Source organism: Vulpes vulpes, chromosome 9, assembly GCF_048418805.1.
Source record: "Vulpes vulpes isolate BD-2025 chromosome 9, VulVul3, whole genome shotgun sequence".
Lineage (NCBI taxonomy): Eukaryota > Metazoa > Chordata > Mammalia > Carnivora > Canidae > Vulpes > Vulpes vulpes.
Window position 1 is genome coordinate 22,752,337 of NC_132788.1, and position 20,170 is coordinate 22,772,506.

A 20,170-nucleotide genomic window follows, 5' to 3' on the forward strand; every position below is an offset into this window, starting at 1 on the left:
TGTGGATGGGGATCCTGAGTCCCCGCGGTTTCAGGGACTTGTGAGCGGCGTCTGTCCGGTGCGCCGCCCTGTCGGGAGGTGGCTAACCTGTGATCTTAAGGCGGTAGGTGTCAAGTTCTCAACTGTTCCCCAGGACTTCTCAGGACACAGCTTCCCAGCAGTCCCCACTGCCACAGCCCGCTCACAGCACGGCTGACCCTAGTATGGAGATCCTACAATTTGACCTTTCCAAAAAACGAAGTTTGGCAGATTGAATGCCCTGGAATAGGGGGGGCACCTGCGAAAGCTTGAGCTTGTTGGTGTCTGTCCTTCTCAGCCTGTTTCTGGGTCACACTGCAAGGCTCCATTCATTCAGCCTCACTTCCTGGTAATAATGTTCACCCTGGTAATAATGCCAACCCTGGATAATTCCAACCTGAAAACTCCAGGCTGCGGTTCTAAAATGAAGTCCTTTTGCCCACATCTAGAGGCTCAGAAAAGCCCTTTCATCCTCTGATGTCTATCCCCAATGTAAAATATATTTTTAAAGATATATATATATATCTTTAAAACCCCCACCCTGTTATACCCATTCCAATAATTGTTAATTGATTGATTTTAATTGTGAAATCCAAGCAGTTTCTTTTTTCTTTTTTAAAGATTTATTTATTTATTTATTTATTTATTTGAGTGAGAGAGAGAGAGAGAGAGAGAGAGAGAAAGCATGCAGAGGGAGAGGGAGAAGCAGACCCTGAGCAGGGACCCCAGGATCATGACCTGAGCCAAAGGCAGACTGAGCCACCCAGGTGCCCGTGAGCAGTTTTATTTATTGTTTAATAATAAAGATTATAATGAGGAAAATTAAACAGTATGTTCTTCAGGTGAACATGATCCAAATTAGCTCATCATAAAAGGCAGAAGGTAGGAAATCAGACAAACTTGATTCTACAACATTTCTGCCTCTGAGAACATTGGATGATTAAATTTTCTTTATTGTTCCTTCCAAATGTAAAATGCTATGAATGAACATATTTCTCTTTTGCCGGACACACTTATTGATTGGAGATAACAATCAAAAATAAGAAAAGTCTTTCAAACTATTATCACCTTTTTAAAAAATATTTATTTATTTATTTAATTATTTATTTATTTATTTATTTTTTTATTTATTTAAGAGAGGCAGGGTTGCAGGGCAGAGGGAGAGGGAGAGAGAGAATCTCAAGCAGACTCTGTACTGAGCATAAAGTTGCTTGGGATCTTGATCTTAACTACCCTAAGATCAGGACCTGGGACCCGGGGATCACAACCTGAGCTGAAGACAGATGCTCAACCACTGAGCCACCAGGTGCCCAAAAGATACATATCTTTAAAAAACTAAAAACAAGGAGAAAATTTATCTTAATATACATCAGTGCTTCCCATCATGAGGTCCTCAGTTAGGGGCACTAAACCCAAAAGATAAAACCAAAATCTAGTTAAGTCATTAATTGTCACCAACACACATAAGAACTAGAGGGCACTAAAAAAAAAAAAAAAAAAAAAAAAGAACTAGAGGGCACTGTTTGAAGCTTAAAAGGAGCAGTTTAAGTGGGTGTTAAAGATAACTTTGCACAGTAGATTATAAGCATCAGTAAGCCCATAGCCTCAAGAGAGTCCTATGGAAAGATACTGATACCCATGTAAAGAAACTTAAATACAAATTCATGGGCTCACTAAAAATAAGCAGATCAAATGTTTCCTACATCAACTGTAAATATATGCATTTTAAGTTACCATAAACAGTCCATTGGTTTTACAATCTTCCAATGTCCTTATTATTTTCAAAAACAGCATAGCTGGAACAGTTCTTACTTCTGAAGGAGATAAATTTAAAAATTGACCTCTAGCCACAGGCTGGAGTTTACAGCAGTTAGCACAAACAAGTGACTCATAATTTACTCCTTCCTTGAGCAAACATTTATCAAGCACCTACTAAATGCAAGATTGGACTCACTGCTTTAGTTCACTCCTAGTGAAAAATAGGCATAGCCCCCTTGTGGGGGGATGTGTACTTCAGGAGCATACAATTACGGGCAGGATATTTCTCACCCTTAAAGAAGCAAAAGCATCTTTCAGAAGAACTGTGAAAACCAGAGGACCTCAACTTAAAAACACATTTTATTTTGGAAAGAGAAAGGGATAGAGACAGTATCTTTGAATATATCTCCTTTGGCTTCTATCCCTTGTGGTGCTAATTAACAGCAACAACAAAACCTCCTCTTCATTAAATAGCATGTTGTTAGAATTATTCTAGTAACAGAGTCATGTAATATGAGACTATTAGAAACAGTTATTCTGATCAACTCAAGAGTTAATCATATGTGAACTATTCCAACTTTATAATAATAAAAATACCACCTAATTTATTCATATTCACATATTTATTCAATAAACATCCTAACAGTGTGCTAACACTGGAAATGCAAATAATCTAACCCCTGACTTTAAGAAGTTGATTTAGTTGGGAAATCAATCTACAGATAATTACAAGAAAGTGTGTTCTTGGTATAGTGATACCTGCTTCTGCTGCTGTGGGCTCCTACTCTGGTCTCATGGGGTCAGGAAGGCCTTCTGGAAAAGTCAATGCCTGAAATTCATATTAAAGGATGACTTTTAGGCAGGAATGGAAAAAGAGGTTCTCCAGGTAGAGGGGACAAGTATGAACAAAATCACGGGGATGAAGTGCAAGATAAGAGGCCCGGAAAGACTAGGAATAAGAAAGACTGAAGAGAGAGGTAGGTGTCAAATTAGAGAAGGCCTGGTAATGGTGAGGGGAGCCACTGAAATCTTTAGTAGGGGAACAACAGGATCATATGTGCTTTAGAGAGTCATTCTGAGGCCTGAGTGAAAGCTAGACTGAAGAGGCCAGGAGGCAGGTGGCTGTAGAAGTGATTAGAAAACGATGAGGGCTTAGCATCTATAGAATGGCTTTCTCATATATTATTTCATTTGGGTTTTAGAACCCTTGGCAATCAGTAGGGTAAGATTAATATCTTCATTTTGTAAGTGCTTACCTCAGTGCTTTGAGTACATCATCCTCGACCCTTATAAAAACTCTGAAAATTAAGTATCATTAGGTCACTTTACAGAAGTTGATACTGAGACAGGGTCAGAAGCAGTTCCAGGTCGAATGTCTAGTGTGGGATTCATTCTGAATAGCAAGTGGGTTCTCCTCCTCTTAAGAATGAGACAAGACAACCCTTCCACGCAAATCTATACCCTTGAAACCCCTCTTGGAGTCAGCATGACAATGAGCCTGCAATGCCCGACTTCCTAAGTGGTTCTGTCTCTGCATTTAAAAGTCCCATTGAACAAAACAGTGTGGCAGTTCCTCAAAATAGTAAACAGAATTACCATGTGATCCAGCAATTCCAATTCTCTGTGTATACCCAAAAGAAGTGAAAGCAGAGTCTCAAAAAAATGTTTGGATGCCTGTGTTTATAGCAGCATTAGTCACAATAGTCAAAAGGTAGAACAAGTCAGTGGACAAATGGCTAAACAAAATGTGTTACTCAGCCTTAAGAAGGAAGGAAATTCTGACATGGATGAGACTTGAGGACATCATGCTAAGTGAAATAAGCCAGTCACAAAAGAACAAATACTGTATGATTCCACATACGGTAGAGACAGAAAGTAGGCTGGTGGTTACAGGCCAGGGGAGGAGGAGAATAGAATGTTTAATGGGTAGAGTTTTGGTTTGGGAAGATGAAAAGAGTTCTGTGGATGAGTGGTGTGAAGTGACCCAACAATGTGAACGTGCTTAATGATGCTGAACTATACACTTAAAAATGGCTAAAGTGATCAATTTTATTTTACCACATACACACAGAAGTCCTACTGAGCATCATGTTATGGTCAGATGACCACATTCCAGAAACTTAATAAATTTGTGATAAGACTAGGAAGTACAAGTCAAAAATCAAAGCGGACATGTTGAAAAACCCAGCCCAAGAAAAGAATGCTGGCTGGATTCCCAGAGGACAGATCACAGAAGTGTAAAGTTAGAAGGTTCCGGAGGCACCCACCATTTAGTTCAACCTCCACTTTTACATATGAGCACAGTGAGGCCCAGCATCATCAAGTGACTTGCCCAAGGTGACAGAGCAAGTTCAGGCAAAGGGAGAATTCAAAGCAAAAACCTGGCCTCTGCCAGACATTCATGCCTGGGACTGATGGGGAACCTCTTTGAGCTGACAAAGGTGTGCTCTGGCCTCCTTTTTAAGCAGAGAGAGAAAAACCAAGCTTTCCATCTTGATCAGTCTTGCTGCAGTCAATTGATAGGATTACAATTACTGAAGAAAGTCAGGTGCTTAGAATTGATGTTCAGTTGCAGGCTTTGTCAAGGTAGCAAGGTGGGAAAGTATGATGAGTTAGAGTTCATTCATTCATTCATTCATTCAATCATTCATTATCAAATGCTTGAGGGCCTGCATTGTGTCAAATATCTTCTCCAGTTTCCAGTTTTTTCATCAAGTAACAAGTGTCTGGCAGCTTTATTCTAGATGCTGTCCTGACAGTCGCCCTTGGATGTAAACTCTATTATTAACCTTCATTGGCTTACAGAAAGGTCAGTAGGGGAACAGATATAATTGGAGGGGAAGTGACATGAGGGGAAGCAGGAGGGTGGCAGATGCCAAAGAGAGTGATGATTCTGGTGAGGAAATCACACAGGGCTAAAGGATTCTCAGGGACGTGTTTCTAGGGGCTGCAGATACAGCAGAATGGGAGTCCTGCTCGTGTAATTGGCACAGACAAGTGTGGGTACTGCCTAAAGTTCTTAATGCCTGCATAGAGGATCAGTGATATCTACAGTGGGAACTCCAGAAGATAAACACAAAGAGTGACACATGGAAACAAGCAGAGATAGAGAGAGAGAGATGCAGAAGACCACGCGAGGTGCAAAAGCCCTTCATGGGGCTTTATATTCATGGTATTACACCCCAATCGTGTGACCTGTAAGGATAAAGCCCGGTTGGCTCTTCACAACTGTGTGCACAAAGGTAAATAGAGACTTTTTTCTTTGAAATACAATATTTGAAAAGAAAATCCAATATTTGGACCTGCCAGCTTTCAGAAGACCTTAGGTATAGGATATGAGGTAAAACAGGGCTTAAACAATAAGGCACTAGGGTAGTTTAGTAAAACAAGGGCAAGATTTGAAACCACTTAAGAAGGAAGGGCATGTTAGGAAAGTCACAGTCCCTCACATAGAGGAGACACACAGTATATTCTATGTAGATTTGAAACTGTAAAAGATAAAGGTGGTCATAGCAGTGAAGCAGAAATAGATTCTACTAGGTACCTGGGATGAGATGCTTTAGCATGGGTTTGGCTTTATGCTTCTTGGAAGCCATAAAAGGAAACAGGTTGGGTTATATCATATTCTTATTCTGGCAAGATAAAATATACAGATTCAACTATAGAGAAGACTTTTTTTTCTGTAACTAAATTCAAGGAGGGATTTATCACATGGGCTCCCTTGAATATAATTTTGAAGCTGTAGACAATATCTCCAATACCATTTTATGGTCAACTCTGAAAACGTCACCCAGATGAATGGTTTTTATTGCAACAACACTCTTAGCTTTGCGTAGACACTATCTGGAGTTGTCACTGAAAGTGTATTTTTCTGTCAGAATGCTACTGCAGTAGGATCCCAGGAGAGTCACTTTCAGGAAGTTACCAAAGGATGAGTCACCAGAAGAACCTGGGGAAATGGGCCGAATCGGACACCTGAGCGGGAAAAGGCTTAACTGTCCATTGAGCTTAGTCATCTTTACTGTCATAGAGAAGACTATCCCTTGGCAGGAAATAAGAGCTAAGTGGTCCAACAGGCATTTAAGCTTTGAAGCAAGAAGAGAATAAGCCTGTGCTACTCTTGACACAAAATGGCAGGCTCCAGGGATGATAATTCCTGCTGCTCTTGGGTAGACCAGCAATTAACAAGCAGCTGGTGAATTTACTCTACGTAAACTAAACAGGAAGTGATATAGTAGAAAGACCATGCATGCACTTTGAAGTCAAATAAATCAGGTTCAAATCCTAGCTCTGCTACTTACTTTCACAAATTACTTAATTTTTCTGATCCTCCATTGGATTTTAGTATCATCCTTTTATGGGTCATTTTAGTGATAAGAGATAAGATATATAAACAAAAATAATAATAGCAGTTAACAATTATTGGTGCTTACCTCAGATTCAGCATTATGTTAAGTGCTTTACCTGTATTATTTTGTTTATTCTTCAAAGCAGTTCTCTGTGGTACATATTACCTGGCACCTAGGTGCTCAACACATGGTCAGTATTAGTATTATTAGTATCAGTTATAATAATAGACAAATTAGATAACAGTGAAAGAGACCATCTTTGCCTTGGGAATTAGTTCCTGGAAAAGGGGTTGGCAAACTCATCCACAGGCCAAATCATGCCCATATCTGTTTTTGTATAGCCAGTGAGCTAAGAATGGTTTTTATGTGTTTCAATGGTTGAAAAAAACCAGAAAAATAATATTTCATAACATGAAAATGATATAAAATACAAATTTCAGGGTCTGTAAATAAAGTTTTATTGGAACACAGCCATGTCCTTTTGTTTACATATTGTCTGTGGCTGCCTTCATGATACAACAGCAGCATTGAGTAGTTGTGACGGAAATATGTATGGCTGACAACATCTAAAATATTTACTAAGTTGCCTTTTACAGAAAGTGTTTGCTGATCCCAGATCTAAAACAAGACCTCCAGGTGCCAAGGCAGTTACAGATTAAAAACAGTCCATTTCAGTGTAAGCAAGGCTGCCCAGGAGTGAATAGTAAGAGATGGGATCTAGAAGGAATGAAACTCCAGTTGGCCTTGTGTTTGGGCTACTGGACAAAAGGTGCAATAGGCTGTTTCAGTGCCAACTTGGATGGGTTGAGGAGAGAAAGCCTGGGATAGACCATCGATCTATGAGCTTTATGAGCAAAGCTGATCTGGGGCTGGAATCTGGGACCCGTGAGCTGTTCATTTTTATGCCTTTGTATGTTTGCTTTGTGTCTTTGTGTTTGTTTGCTTTTCTCTTTGTGTTCAACAAAACTTCTCTTTTAAAAATTCTAATCTTATCCAGTTTAAGGGAAGGGGAAAAAATACTGTTTCACACTAGGACTAGGATAAAGTCCAAGCTCTTAATGTCTCAACTACTCTTAAGCTCTGTAGTGTCTGGTCTGGTTCCTTCCACTTGTTGAACTCATTTTCTGTCCTCTTCCTAAGCTCGGTGCTCCATTCATGCTGTGCAACTTACAGCCCCCAGAAGTAAGCCTATTCCACATGCCATGCTTTTTAATACTATGCTGTTCTGTTTTCCATTCTCCCTCATCTTCCCTTCCTTTTTTTAAATAACTTTTTAATTTTTATTTTTAAATGATTTTATTTATTTATTCATGAGAGACACACACACACACAGAGGCAGAGACATAGGCAGAGGGAGAAGCAGGCTCCATGCAGGGAGCCTGTGTGGGACTTGATCCCGGAACCACAGGATCATGCCCTGGGCTGAAGGCAGGTGCTAAACTGCTGAGCCACCCAGGGATCCCCTCACCTTCCCTTCCTTAGGAAATCCTCATCCTTCAAGACTCTGCTAAAATATCACCTCCTTCATGAGGCCTTCCTGACTCTGCTCACGCTGAAGAAATGATCATTCTCACATTTTTGCCTTCTACCTCCTATCACAGCACCAGTCCCTCGGTATTTACTTAGGCTACAAATTCTTCAAAGTTAGAAAAGATGTAATCACTTACTTCTGGGACATTAACCTCAGTGTGTGAAGGCTGAGAAGGAGAATCAGAGTACTCTAAAGGAGGAATGAACTTTCTAGCTCAAGAAACTGGAAAGATAGGTAAGAAATGAGGCAGATAAATGAAAGTCCAGGCAAGGAGGCCAGGATGGCAAAGTTCCTGCCTAGTTTCTGTTTTTGTTTGTTTTTCCTTTGTGAAGAATATTGAATAATTCTGTTTAGGAGATACCTGCAACCCTAAAAGACAAAATACACTATTCAGAGTATTGGTATCATAGCTTCCTGCAGATAGTTATCACAAGATCACATTGTAATTCAGAGAAGACACTTCAGGAAGGGTTGAGATAATATGGTCCCCACAGCATATGATAATGATAAAATGTGGCATATGGACAGAACTTGGATAGATAGCTAAGTGGCTGGGAGAAGCCATCTTTCAATGCAGATGTCTCATGTGAGTTTTTATCACTCTCATCTGAAACTTAAGAGTTGACACTGCAAGGCAACCTTATCAGTAGCCTTTTGGTGTTTGGCATTTGGTCAACCCAAGGGTTGTGACTGCTCTTAAGAGAACTGTTGCTGGTAACTTGGATCTCTTCACTGGGCTGCCCCTAAGATCTCAAAACCTTTATTTTGCAAGCACAGTTTGAGTTTTGATTTGTTTTGTAAACCCAGATTCCTTCTCCTATTCCAGCCTGCTGAATCTTATTGGCCACTTTGCACTCTTGTCACACCATTTTGTGATAACTTCCTGTGGTTTCTCTTCATCGTGTTGGCAGTTTATGATGCAGAAAGGCGGAGGGTCATATCAGCAAACTTAACAGTTCCTCTTTTAGATTTAGTAATGAAGAGTATTCCAGTACTAACATTTAAAAAAATTTATAAAAGAGATTGTTTTATAAAGGTCTCTTATGTAAATCAGATGTCTCAGCAAACTTTCTTTTAGATTCCATTCTTTCTTTGACTACCAGATTTAGGTAAAACCACGGAATGGTCTCTCTCATCAAGTGAGCCCTTGTAGCTCTATGTCAGCTCTTTTTTATTTTCCTAGTCTCTCTCCTTTTCTCCATAGCAAGTTTGCAAACACCTTTCATTCTCCTTAAACCTCCCACCACCAAAGTTTCTGCAAAGGACCATGCCTGCTACTTCATGGAGAAAATAGAGGCTGTCCAGTAGAAACACCTCAGGTTCCTGCTGCCACACGAACTAGTCTGGTTAATTCTGCATGCATCCTCTGCTCTTTCTATACAGTCCCAACTCAAGAGATATCCATCCCTTGGGTTAGGACCAACTTTTAAATCTGTGCCTGGGCTGGTGCTCTGAACCTTCTCCCCTCATCCTTCAGGGACCTTTCTCAAGGATTGCTGAGTCCTTCTCATTAGCCTGTATATATATGTCCCCATCTCATCCATCTGAAAACTTCCTCCTCTTCACACCTCAACTTCTTTTTATTTATTTTATTTTTTATTTTTTTAAGATTTTATTAATTTATTCACCGGGGCTGCCCTTCTTTTTATTTTTTAAAAAGATTTTATTTATTTATTTATTTGACAGAGAGAGAGATTGAGAGCACATGTAGGTGGAGCAGCAGGCAGAGGGAGAGAGAGAAGCAGGCCCCTCACCAAGCAGAGAGCTAGACTTGGGGCTGGATCCCAGGATCCTGGGATTGTGACCTGAGCTGACGGTAGAAGCTTAACCAACTGAGCCACCAGGTGCCCCTCACAACTCAGCATCTTAAATTTAGAATCGTTTCTATTCTACTTCCTTATCTCAGCATCTAGTTCCATTTAGTTCTTGTATCCTTGTCACTCCACTGAAACTGTCCTCACAAAGGCCACAAACTACTGTCTTGTTGCTAACCTCAATGCATTTGTCTTATCTCTCAACAGCATTTGACTTTCACACGCTTCTTTTTGAAGAACTCTCTTCTCGGCGCTGTACTTTCCAGGTTCCTTTTTCTTCTTGCTTTCTTCTTGGGCTCTTCTTCCTGTGTCACCTCTTCAATGGTAGTTATACCCTGGGCTCTGTACTCCCACTGTCTCCACTCTTCCCAAGTTTTTTTGATTCCAAGCAAGTAGGACCCCAACTCAAACTTAACAATCTACCAACCAAACCACCACTACCACCACCACCAAAAACCACAGTCAAGGAAAATACATTGATTCATGTGCCTGTAAAGTCCAGTGGTAGAGCTGGGGCAGCTGGTCCAGAAATATAAAATAAGGACATAAGGAGTAGCCTCATTCTTCCTGCCTCTTAGCGTTGTTTTCGTCTGGGTTGGCTCCATTCTCAGGCAAGTGATGGCACAGTGCCTGCCAGCAACTCCCAGTTTATATCCAATCCTCTTAGCAAACAATGGAAAAATTTCTACCCAATTTCTTAATCTGGAATTCTAGGAATCATTTTTTTTTAATTTTTTTTATTTATTTATGATAGTCACAGAGAGAGAGAGAGAGAGAGAGAGAGAGAGAGAGAGGCAGAGACATAGGCAGAGGGAGAAGCAGGCTCCATGCACCGGGAGCCCGATGTGGGATTCGATCCCGGGTCTCCAGGATCGCGCCCTGGGCCAAAGGCAGGCGCCAAACCCGCTGCGCCACCCAGGGATCCCTCTAGGAATCATTTTTTGACTCCTCTTCCCCCACTGCTTAATCACCAAGTGATTCCAACTTCTAAATCTCTCTCCCTCCCTGCTGCTGGTATTTCAGTTCAGGTCATTACCACTTTTTGTCTAAAGATTCCTGCAACAGCCTCCCAGGGATTTTCTTGATTTTTTCTTCATATCACAGCCAAGGTCGTCTTTTTTTAAAAAAGAATTTATTTATTTGTTTGTTTGTTTATGTACAGAGGATGAGTGAGGGGGAGAGGAAGAGAGAGAGAGAGAGAGAGAGAGAGAGAGAGAGATTGAAAGAGAGAGAATCTTTTTTTTTAATTTTTATTTATTTATTTTTTTTTTTTGAAAGAGAGAGAATCTTAAACAGGCTCCATGCTGAGTGCAGAGCTGGATGCGGGGCTTAATCTCACAACTAAGATCGTGACCTGAGCCAAAATCAAGAGTTGGACACCTAACCAACTGAGCCACCCAGGCAACCCAACCAGACTAATCTTTTAGAAATGTTAATCTGATCCTATCACTTGCCTATCATCAAAGACCCCTGCTTTGGTAGGAAGTTAAAGGCAAAGCTGCCTGTTAGATTCTGTAAGCACTTGGGTGGTATGGCTCCTGCTTACTTCACTTTTCACTTCCTCCCTTATTCCAGGCAGTTCAGCCACAGATGCCAGATTAGCCACCTGTCTCCAGCTCTGCACCTTTTCACATAGTGCTTCTTCCTCCTGGACCATGTCCCTCTTGAGCCCCTCCTCATGACCCCTGCTTACTTTCAGGTCACATTAGGTATAACTGTACTGAGAAAAGCTTTCCATTCTGTAGTATGTACATATTTCTTCCTGTTAGAACATTCTATTTTCCCATCTTAGCAATTATAATACTCTATTGTAATTGTAAAATCATCCGTATCCCTCAGCAGACCATAAAGTCCCTGAAGGCAGATATTTCCCTTGTTTTGGGAAGTATCCCCAGCATCAGAATAAGACACCCAATAAATATTTGTTTGAATTGTGAAACAAAATGGGGTATTGTTGTACTAGGAGATTTTCCAGTTTTCTTCTAGATTTTAGAATCTAGATTGATTCTGTAAACTACTGGAAAATCTAGAATGCAATGTCTACTGCCTTTTAAAAAATGTGCTTATTGGTCCTCCTTAAAAGAATAGTAGAGTTTCAGAACTGAAGAGTCCTAGTCATCACCTGGCACTATTTCACTTCATTTGGTATAGCTCAAAGGGACTAGAACTTGTACAAGCCCCAGACCTAATTGGACTAGAACGCAGAGCTCATAACTTTCAGTCCAGAGTGGTTTCTTCTTCCATGGTATCATGATATCAGCACTTTTAACAGACTAGCGTAGTATGATTTTTATATTAATTCAGAGAACTCTTACTGCTTCTAGCCTCACATGTTTTACATTTTTAAATGTACTTACTGATCCTGTACATCTCCATAGATTCCAACAACTGTTTTCATCTCAGGATGAAAACTACTCCCTGGTCTGTAGAGGCCCAAGTGTCTTCTGGAGTCCTGTTCTCCCAGGTAGGGTTGATCATGGGTGCCATTGGCTCTCAAATGCACTGTCCACAAAAAACTAGAAGTTACACACTGGATTCAGTTGCTTCACTGCTTTTGCCTCAGAAGGGTAATTACTGAGTAGATGCCATCTGGATTTGATCTGTGGAACACTCGTGTAAAGGAAGTAACAGACTTCTGTTTAACTTGTGTGAACTCTGTTCTCCATTGCCTCTCTGAGGCTTACTGACTGATGTCCATTACAAAATAGGAGCTTGAAAAGAGAATTGCTTCTATGAAAACCTAGTTGAGGTATGGAAAAGACTGGGTAAAAATAACTTACTAAGAATAATTATAATAAAAAAAAGAGTAATTATAATAGAATTGGATATGGGTAAGGGGTGCCTGGGTTGCTTAGTTGGCAGTGTCTGCCTTCATCTCAGGTCATGATTTCAGAGTCTGGGGATGGACCCCCACATTGGGCTCCCTGATCAGCGGGGAGTCTGCTTCTCCCTTTCCCTCTCCCCCTTCTGCACTTCCCCCCTTCCTCCATGCCACATGTGCACACTCTCTCTCTCTTGCAAAGAAATATGTAGAATCTTTTAAAAATGAGATATGGGTGAGAAAACAAATATTAGGATTGTTAATTAAATATTATTTAATTTAAGATTTTAATTATTAACAAATTTTTTTAAACTTTAAGGAACCAAAAATGGAGCCACTTAACCAAAGCATTATGATATTCCAGCTAATGGACCTATTCCAAAGAAAGCTCCTTGATGGTTCATTCAGAGATTGTGCATAAATATTCTTCAAGCATTAATTTAAAATGAAATGCGCAACATATCTTTTGATTTATGATGCCCTGCTTCTCAAGGGCTAGAACTAGCCCAACATATTTCATTTCTTCTAAATCTTATTGTGGGGCCTCATGCAACGTTCTGCATATGCCACTGATGATGGAATTTTATTTCCCTAACTGTTAGTGGGGTCAGCTACTCTCTTTGTTTCTTTCTTTTTTTGACTGGCCATGCACTTTTATTATTCCTATTTGAGAAGTGACAGTATTACCAATTAGTCTTTCTTACTCTGGGTCAACATTATTGTGTTGTTTTCATCTTTACTCCCTTCTTTGTAACTTGCAGACACTGTTGTTTCCAAAAAAGGAGAGAGAGAAATGGAATATATAAGATGTTCAATCAACCAGTCTCTATCAGGAGCTTGGCATGTATTTGTAGCTCTTGATACTAAAACAGAAACTAAAAATGAACTGAAAGACAAGTTAAAATATATTTAAAACACATGTTCCTGCTTAAACAAAAAAATTCCAAATGCAACCCTTTGACCCAGCAAGTCTACTTCTGGAAATCTATCCTATGGAAATTATTAAACTCATGCAAAAAGATTTAGCTTTAACATGTTCAGCTCATCCTTGTTTATAATGGAGGAGAATTAGAAACAACTTGAATTTTGAGCCATGAGGACTTAACATATAAATACAAGGGGATTCCTCAGCTAAAAATAATATATTTACTTACATATAAAGATAGTTACATTTTATTAATTAGAAAAATGTAAGCTATAAAATGTATACAGTTTCATCCCATTTTTGTAGAAGAAAAATATGCAAAAATGACTAGAAGTTTATACAAACATTATATGGTGGTAGTGAAATTAATTTTTATCTGTTTTAAATTTTTCCACAATAGACTTCTATAAAGTTATTTTATATGACCTTTTTCTTGAGAAGTAACTGATTATAAATAAATACGGAAATATTTGAGGTCTGACGAAAAGGAAAGAGTTACTTTCTTGCCTTGATATTGTTTCTTTCTAGATGCAGTGGATTCAAAATCAAAAACTAGGTTAGTTGGAGTCTTGTGAAGAGAGAGCAGTGACTTGGGTTCTATTTCTAGTTTACTTATTAATTCTCCTAATAACCTCGGGACATTTATTTTCCAGCTTTTTGTCCAGTAACTCTCTCTGTAAAATTTGGAGAACTTCCTCATTACTACCCCAGCAGATATATTGGAAGTATCATTGGCCTCCACTCCTGGACTGGAACATGGTCAATCTTTGCCAATAAGCCATAGATACACATAATAAACACTAAATTAAGAATAAACAATTTATTGTAAAATTCATAAGAATTCACCTGGCTACCCAAGGTAACTTATGCTAACTACTCTGAACATTGACTAAATTGTCAAACTAATTCTGAGCCATTATTGATTAATGAATTCAACAAACATCTGAAAATTTACAACCTGGATTCAAATCCCGGCTCTTCTTGGGGAAGCAATTAAGTTCCCTGGGCCTCAGCTTCCTCACGTATAAAATGAACAGTATTGTTGTTATAGAGATTATAGGACATACAAGATGTGTAATGCCTAGCACATCATAAGTTCTCAATAAATGTAACTATTCAGTGCCTAATATGTGCCAAATACTGAGATTCACATTCATTCATTCAACAAACATTTATTGTTTAGTATAGGCCAGAGTTATAGGTCCTTGGGTCACATCAGTGAACAAAAGAGACAAAACAAACTTTCTTGTTATCATGGAGTTTACATTCTAGCAAATGCAAAGATTTAATACATGGTAGTTCAACCCATGGTTATTGGGTAATAAGAATTTATATTATTACTATTAATTATTAATAAGTTATTTGCCAGCCACTGTATAAGAGATTTTCATATATAATATTATTTTCTCATTAACCGTGTGAGGGAGGAATTATTGTTATTTGATGGTGTGGAAATTGAGCATGAGAGATGTAATATAAATTAAGTCAGGAAATAAGCAGAGGAGTTGGTATTGGAACACACTTAACTACCACAACTCCCTACCTTCTCTTGGTGAGTCATTCATTGGTGGTTGTTATTTTTGCTTATGGTTCTTTCTTCACAGTCTTGGCAACACTTTTTGATCTGCAGTAAGGAGCTCCAAGGGAACGAAATTTGAGTTTTCCTTATTTTGTATTAAAATACTTAATTATCTCTGCAGGAAATGCTTGGAGAGGGAATAAGTGACTCTCCTCCATGTGTAGAATAAGGGTCACAATTAGAGGGAGAATTGGAAATACAGCCTTGAGAGAGGTGCATGGATGGGGTCTGGGGGAGACTCCCAGGGGAATTCCCTTGATGCTGATCATCCTACCAAGAAGGAAACAAAAAGTTGATGTCTCTGGTTTGTATCTTATGGTGTTGCATCATCTACATTTCCTGGCTCCTTCAGCTTTAAATCTCTCTTGTCCTCTGCAATTGCCCAACTATCTGGAATGTTTATGTCCGCAAAGTCATGCTGGATAACTACTGCTAGAATTTCAAAAATTATTATTATGAAATATTTCAAGGACCTAGTGAAGTATAAAGAACATAATGTACTCACAACTGTTTGGTCAAGTCTTAATATTTTGCCTTTTTTTCCAGTTCCCTTTTTTAAATAAAAAATATGAGTGTAGCTGACACCTCCTGTGTACCTCTCCCCAGTTTCCCTCTCATCTCTTCCTCCCTTGCAGAGGTCCACTGTTCTGAATTATCATTTTAGTGCATGCTTTTGTCCTGTCACTTGCTACATATAAATGCAAATGTGTGGATAAATACACATGATGCTCTGGAGCACATTTAAAAAAAAAAGATTTTATTTATTTATTTGAGAGAGAGTGGGAGTACAAGCAGGGGGAATGGCAGAGGGAGAGGGAGAAGCAGAGGCAGACTCCCCGCTGAGCAGGGAGCCTGATGCAGGGCTCCATCCCAGGACCCTGAGATCATGACCTGAGCCAAAGGCAAATGCTTAACCCACTGAGACACCCAGGTGCCCCTGAGGCACATTATGTAGCCATGTCCTTGTCTGCATGGGTGGGAGTTTCTCTAGCAAGAGAAACTGTTTGTCTAGTGCTGCAATGCTCGGTCATAGTGAATGCACACTAATGGTCAAATTTCTCTCCACGATGGTTGCGCCATTTGATGGTATGTGTGACAGCTTCTGCTTTTGCTCTGACTTTTAAAATTTTTTTTTTTTTTTGCCAATCTGATGCATGTGAAATGATCTCTCATAATGGTTTGTATTTTCCATATAATGAGGCTAAACATTTTTTCATGTGGTTATTGGTCATTCGTGTCTCCTCTTGAATTATTTGTTCATATTCTTTGCTTTTTTGTCTGTCATGTTGTTCTTTTTTATATTGGTTGAAGTAGTTCACTGTATATTCTGGTTACTGATCTTTTACAAGTCATACACTGTGCAGAGATCTCCAAATCTCTTGCTTGTCTTTTGCTTTGTTTATGGGGTATTTTGATATACAGACAAGTTTAATTTGAAGACAGTCAAGATTTTATAATCTTTATTATTTGTAGTTTCAAGTATTATTTAAAATTTTTTCTCTTCCACTCCAAAATCATATGTGTATTTTTCTTCCTAAAATTTTTTTCAAGTTTTGATTTTCACATTAATCATGTAATCCATGTAGAGTTTATTCTGTGATTGGTATCCACTAGGGATCCATTTTTCTTTTTCTTCCATACAGAAAATCAATTGGTCCAGCACCTTTATTATAAAGTCTATTCTTTCTCCACTAATCTGTTATGTTTGTCTGAAACCTAGTTTCCATACAGTAGAGTTTGTTTGGGAGCTTCTTCGGTTGATTGATCTAGTTGCCTATTCCTGCACTAATAGAACACTCTATAAATACAGTAACTTTTTGTACATCTTGATATCTCACAGGGAGAGGGGGCCTGGTTGTTTTTACTTTGTTCAAAATTATTTTTTTGTTATTCTTAGTTCTTTATTCTTCCACTGAGTCTTAGGATCAGCTTCTGTTGTACCAGAGTGGTACACGTGTTACAATCAGTGAACCTATTCTGATGCCTCATTATCTTTCAAAGTTTATAGTTTTATATCAGGGTCATGAGTTTTGATAAATGTATAATGACATATATCCACCATCATAGTAGCATCTAGAATAAATTCACTGCCCTGAAATCTTCTTTATCTCACCTATTTATCTCTTTCACTTGTACCCCTCCCTTTGCCCATTTTAAAAATTAATTAATTAATCGATTAATTAATCTTGATTTTATTTATTTATTCATGAGAGACACAGAGAGAGGCAGAGACACAGGCAGAGGAAGAAGCCGGCTCCTTGCAGGGAGCCCGATGTGGGACTCGATCCTGGGACTCGAGGATCACGCCCTGAGATGAAGGCAGAAGCTGAACTGCTGAGCCACCCAAGCATCCCCTTGTAATAAGCTTTAAAATCAAGTGGCATGAATTTTCCAAATTTATTCTTCTTTTTCAAGGTTATTTTGGCTATTCTAGGTTTCTTGAAATTCTGTATGAATTTTTAGCATGGGTTTTCCATTTCAAGAAAAAGGTCCTTGGGATTTTGATAGAGACTACATTGAATTTAAATATTGCTTTGGGTAGTATTATCATCTTAACAACATTAAATCTTCTAATCTATGAACATGTGAACATGGAGTGTTTTTCTATTTATTTAGAACTTTCTTTCAAGAATGTTTTACATTTTTTTTCACAGATTACTTATGTTGGTTGTTTGCTGGTAATTGCTAGGAAAAAATAGCAAATCTCTATAATACAACAGAAGAGGTTTTTTCCTGAGATGTTAAGTCTTATAAATGTTACCTAACATGATAGAAAGCAATGCAGTATTACTTTTAGTACCAGAATTGATTTCCCTAGTAATGATGATTTTTTAGGATTCTTGAATTAGGAAAAAGAGATAAAAACTTCTCTGGTTTACAAATTCTCAGGAGATTTTGTTGACCTCATTATCCTCAGTAGGTCACAAGAGATTCGTTTCCTCTCTGTTGAATTTGACTAAAACAACAACAAAAAAATTTAAGGAGAATTTTCTTGTTAAATCCATGTTCAATAATGCAAAACCTTCCTTAATTCCATTATCTATCATCATATTCCTGCTGTAATCTATATCATATCATAATGTAGGACAAAATATTCCAGGTGTTTGATCTGAAGCTCTATCTTCTGTCTCATATCCCAAGTTAGTTGTAATCCTAAACATTTACACTTGTTGGCACATGCCACAAACCTCTCCTACCCCATCCTTAAGTTCATAATATGCTGTGAAAATTACTTAAGTTACTCAAATTTTACTAGAATATTCAGGGAATTAGCATTCTCAAGCTTTTCAGTCTCCTTAAATACAGAGTCTGGCTATATCCAGTCCCAAGAAAGAGTGACTCCTTTTCCCTTCAGATAACTTTTTCATCAAACCAGTGCTTAACCAGGAGAACCAAGAGCTACTATTTAGTCAGACCTTTTAGGCTTAGAGGAAAAAAATGGCAGATTTTTGTTTGTGAGCCCCAGGAACATGGGAGAAGGGGAGCTGATTTAGTCTCTGGTCCTCTGCATTCCCCCTTGCATTTGCTTATTGACCTTCATAAGGTCAGCACAAGTCTTCTAATGTCAGAAGCAAATATTAAATATTTCCTTAATATTCTGGGCAATTTAAAATCCATTATCTGTTTTAATCTTTACAATAAATCTACAAGACAAATATTATTATGCCAATATTATAAGAGAATCAACCTCAGATGAATTGAATAACTGGTGATGGTCATGCAGAGAGTCAGAGACAGGTCTGGGATCAAACCAGAGCTATCTGGTTTCAAAACCCATGCTCTTGTCATTTTCCTAGTCTTGGCTTCATTAATCTTAAACTTTGGGACTAAAAATCATTTATTCAGGGATGCATGGGTGGCCCAGTGGTTAAGTGCCTGTCTTCAGCCCAGGGCGTGATCCTGGAGACCCGGGATCAAGTCCCACGTCGGGCTCCCGGCATGGAGCCTGCTTCTCCCGCTGCCTGTGTCTCTGCCTCTCTCTCTCTCTCTCTCTCTCTCTCTGTGTCTCTCATGAATAAATAAATAAAATCTTTAAAAAAATAATTTATTCCTCATGAATATTTTGTCAAACAAGAGCCTAGGCATCCTATTTCTCTTTTTGGTATTTATAGAATGATTCAACCTGGTTATATTGTCCTGAACTAGGACAGGCATAGATTAAGGGAAAGGAACTAAAGGGAGGGTTGCTATTGACATAGAAACAATAGGAGTTAGATGTGATCCAGTGGGTGGGAAGGAGCAGGTGGTGTCAAGATGAGTCAGAATACAGGCTCATTGAGAACCATTCTTCCTTTTTATATAATCTATTCATTTCAGAAAAGCACCTGCCATTAAAAATGCTTTTCTCTGAGGCATCCTAGACCCTTATTATTTATAATTTACCATCTGTGAGCAATCAGAAGTCCATGACACATAGCAGTTTGGATTGGGCTAAGGTGGAATGATCTTAAATTGTATGTGCTGTGAGGCTGGTGTATGGGAGGGAGGTTCTTTGTTTCTGAGAGTGCCTAGGCAAAAGTCCAGCCTTCTTATCTCACTGCAGCTTTGCTGCATAAAAAATAAAAAAGGACTCACATAAAGGTTGAAATGTCATTTACATTTTTGAGTTTTAGAATATTTTATACTGGAGTGTAGTAGCCCTCTGTTTTTTTTTTTTTTTTCTGTTGTTGTTATTGTTGTTTATTTATTTTGGTCTGTCTAGCATCCTCTGAGTACTGAGATCAGGTATTTTTCACTACAATCATGTGATTCTAGAAGGAACTGCCATGATCTTACAGCTCATTGGTCCAGGGTGGATATCTGACCATTGCTGGTCAATCAAAGATTCTTTTTGGGATATTTGAACTTGAAACCAGAAAAATTTGAGCAACTCCTTGCCAGTGGTGATACTTGACCAAACTTTCAGTGGCCATATTTTTATTATGTGGAGCAGGCAATGAAAATGGCTTGCATGGAGAAGCATAAGTGAGAGATGGACAGAGTCTTGGTGGTGTGTATGTCCCTGAGTCCTGTTCTTGTAGTTGCCTACTGAACCTCTGTCTTTTAAATTTTTTTATCTAGCCATTCCTTGAATTCTATCCTCCAAATACACCACCTTTTCTGTCATTTGAGTGCCTTTCATTTATAATCAAAAGACTAATAGCGGGGAAAGTTTTATGTGATAGTATAGTTCTCACTCTGGAATTCAGGAAGTCTTTAGATCCTTTGCAAACATCAAGGTCCATTCTATATTTTTTCAAGTATTGAGGGGCTCAATTTTCCATCTAATTCTATTTTTTACTAAGATTTTAAATTTATTTATTTGAGAGAGGGGGGAGAGAGAGAAAGAGAGAGAGAGAGAGAGAACACAAGCAGTGTGGGAGGAGCAGAGGGAG

At 38.7% G+C, this 20,170-nt stretch overlaps 1 protein-coding gene across 7 annotated transcripts in view; it reads left to right on the plus strand.

The window, feature by feature from the left end:
* EXTL3 (exostosin like glycosyltransferase 3) overlaps positions 1-20,170 on the plus strand; it is a 139,739-nt gene that overhangs the window by 537 nt on the left and 119,032 nt on the right. The window lies entirely within an intron of this gene.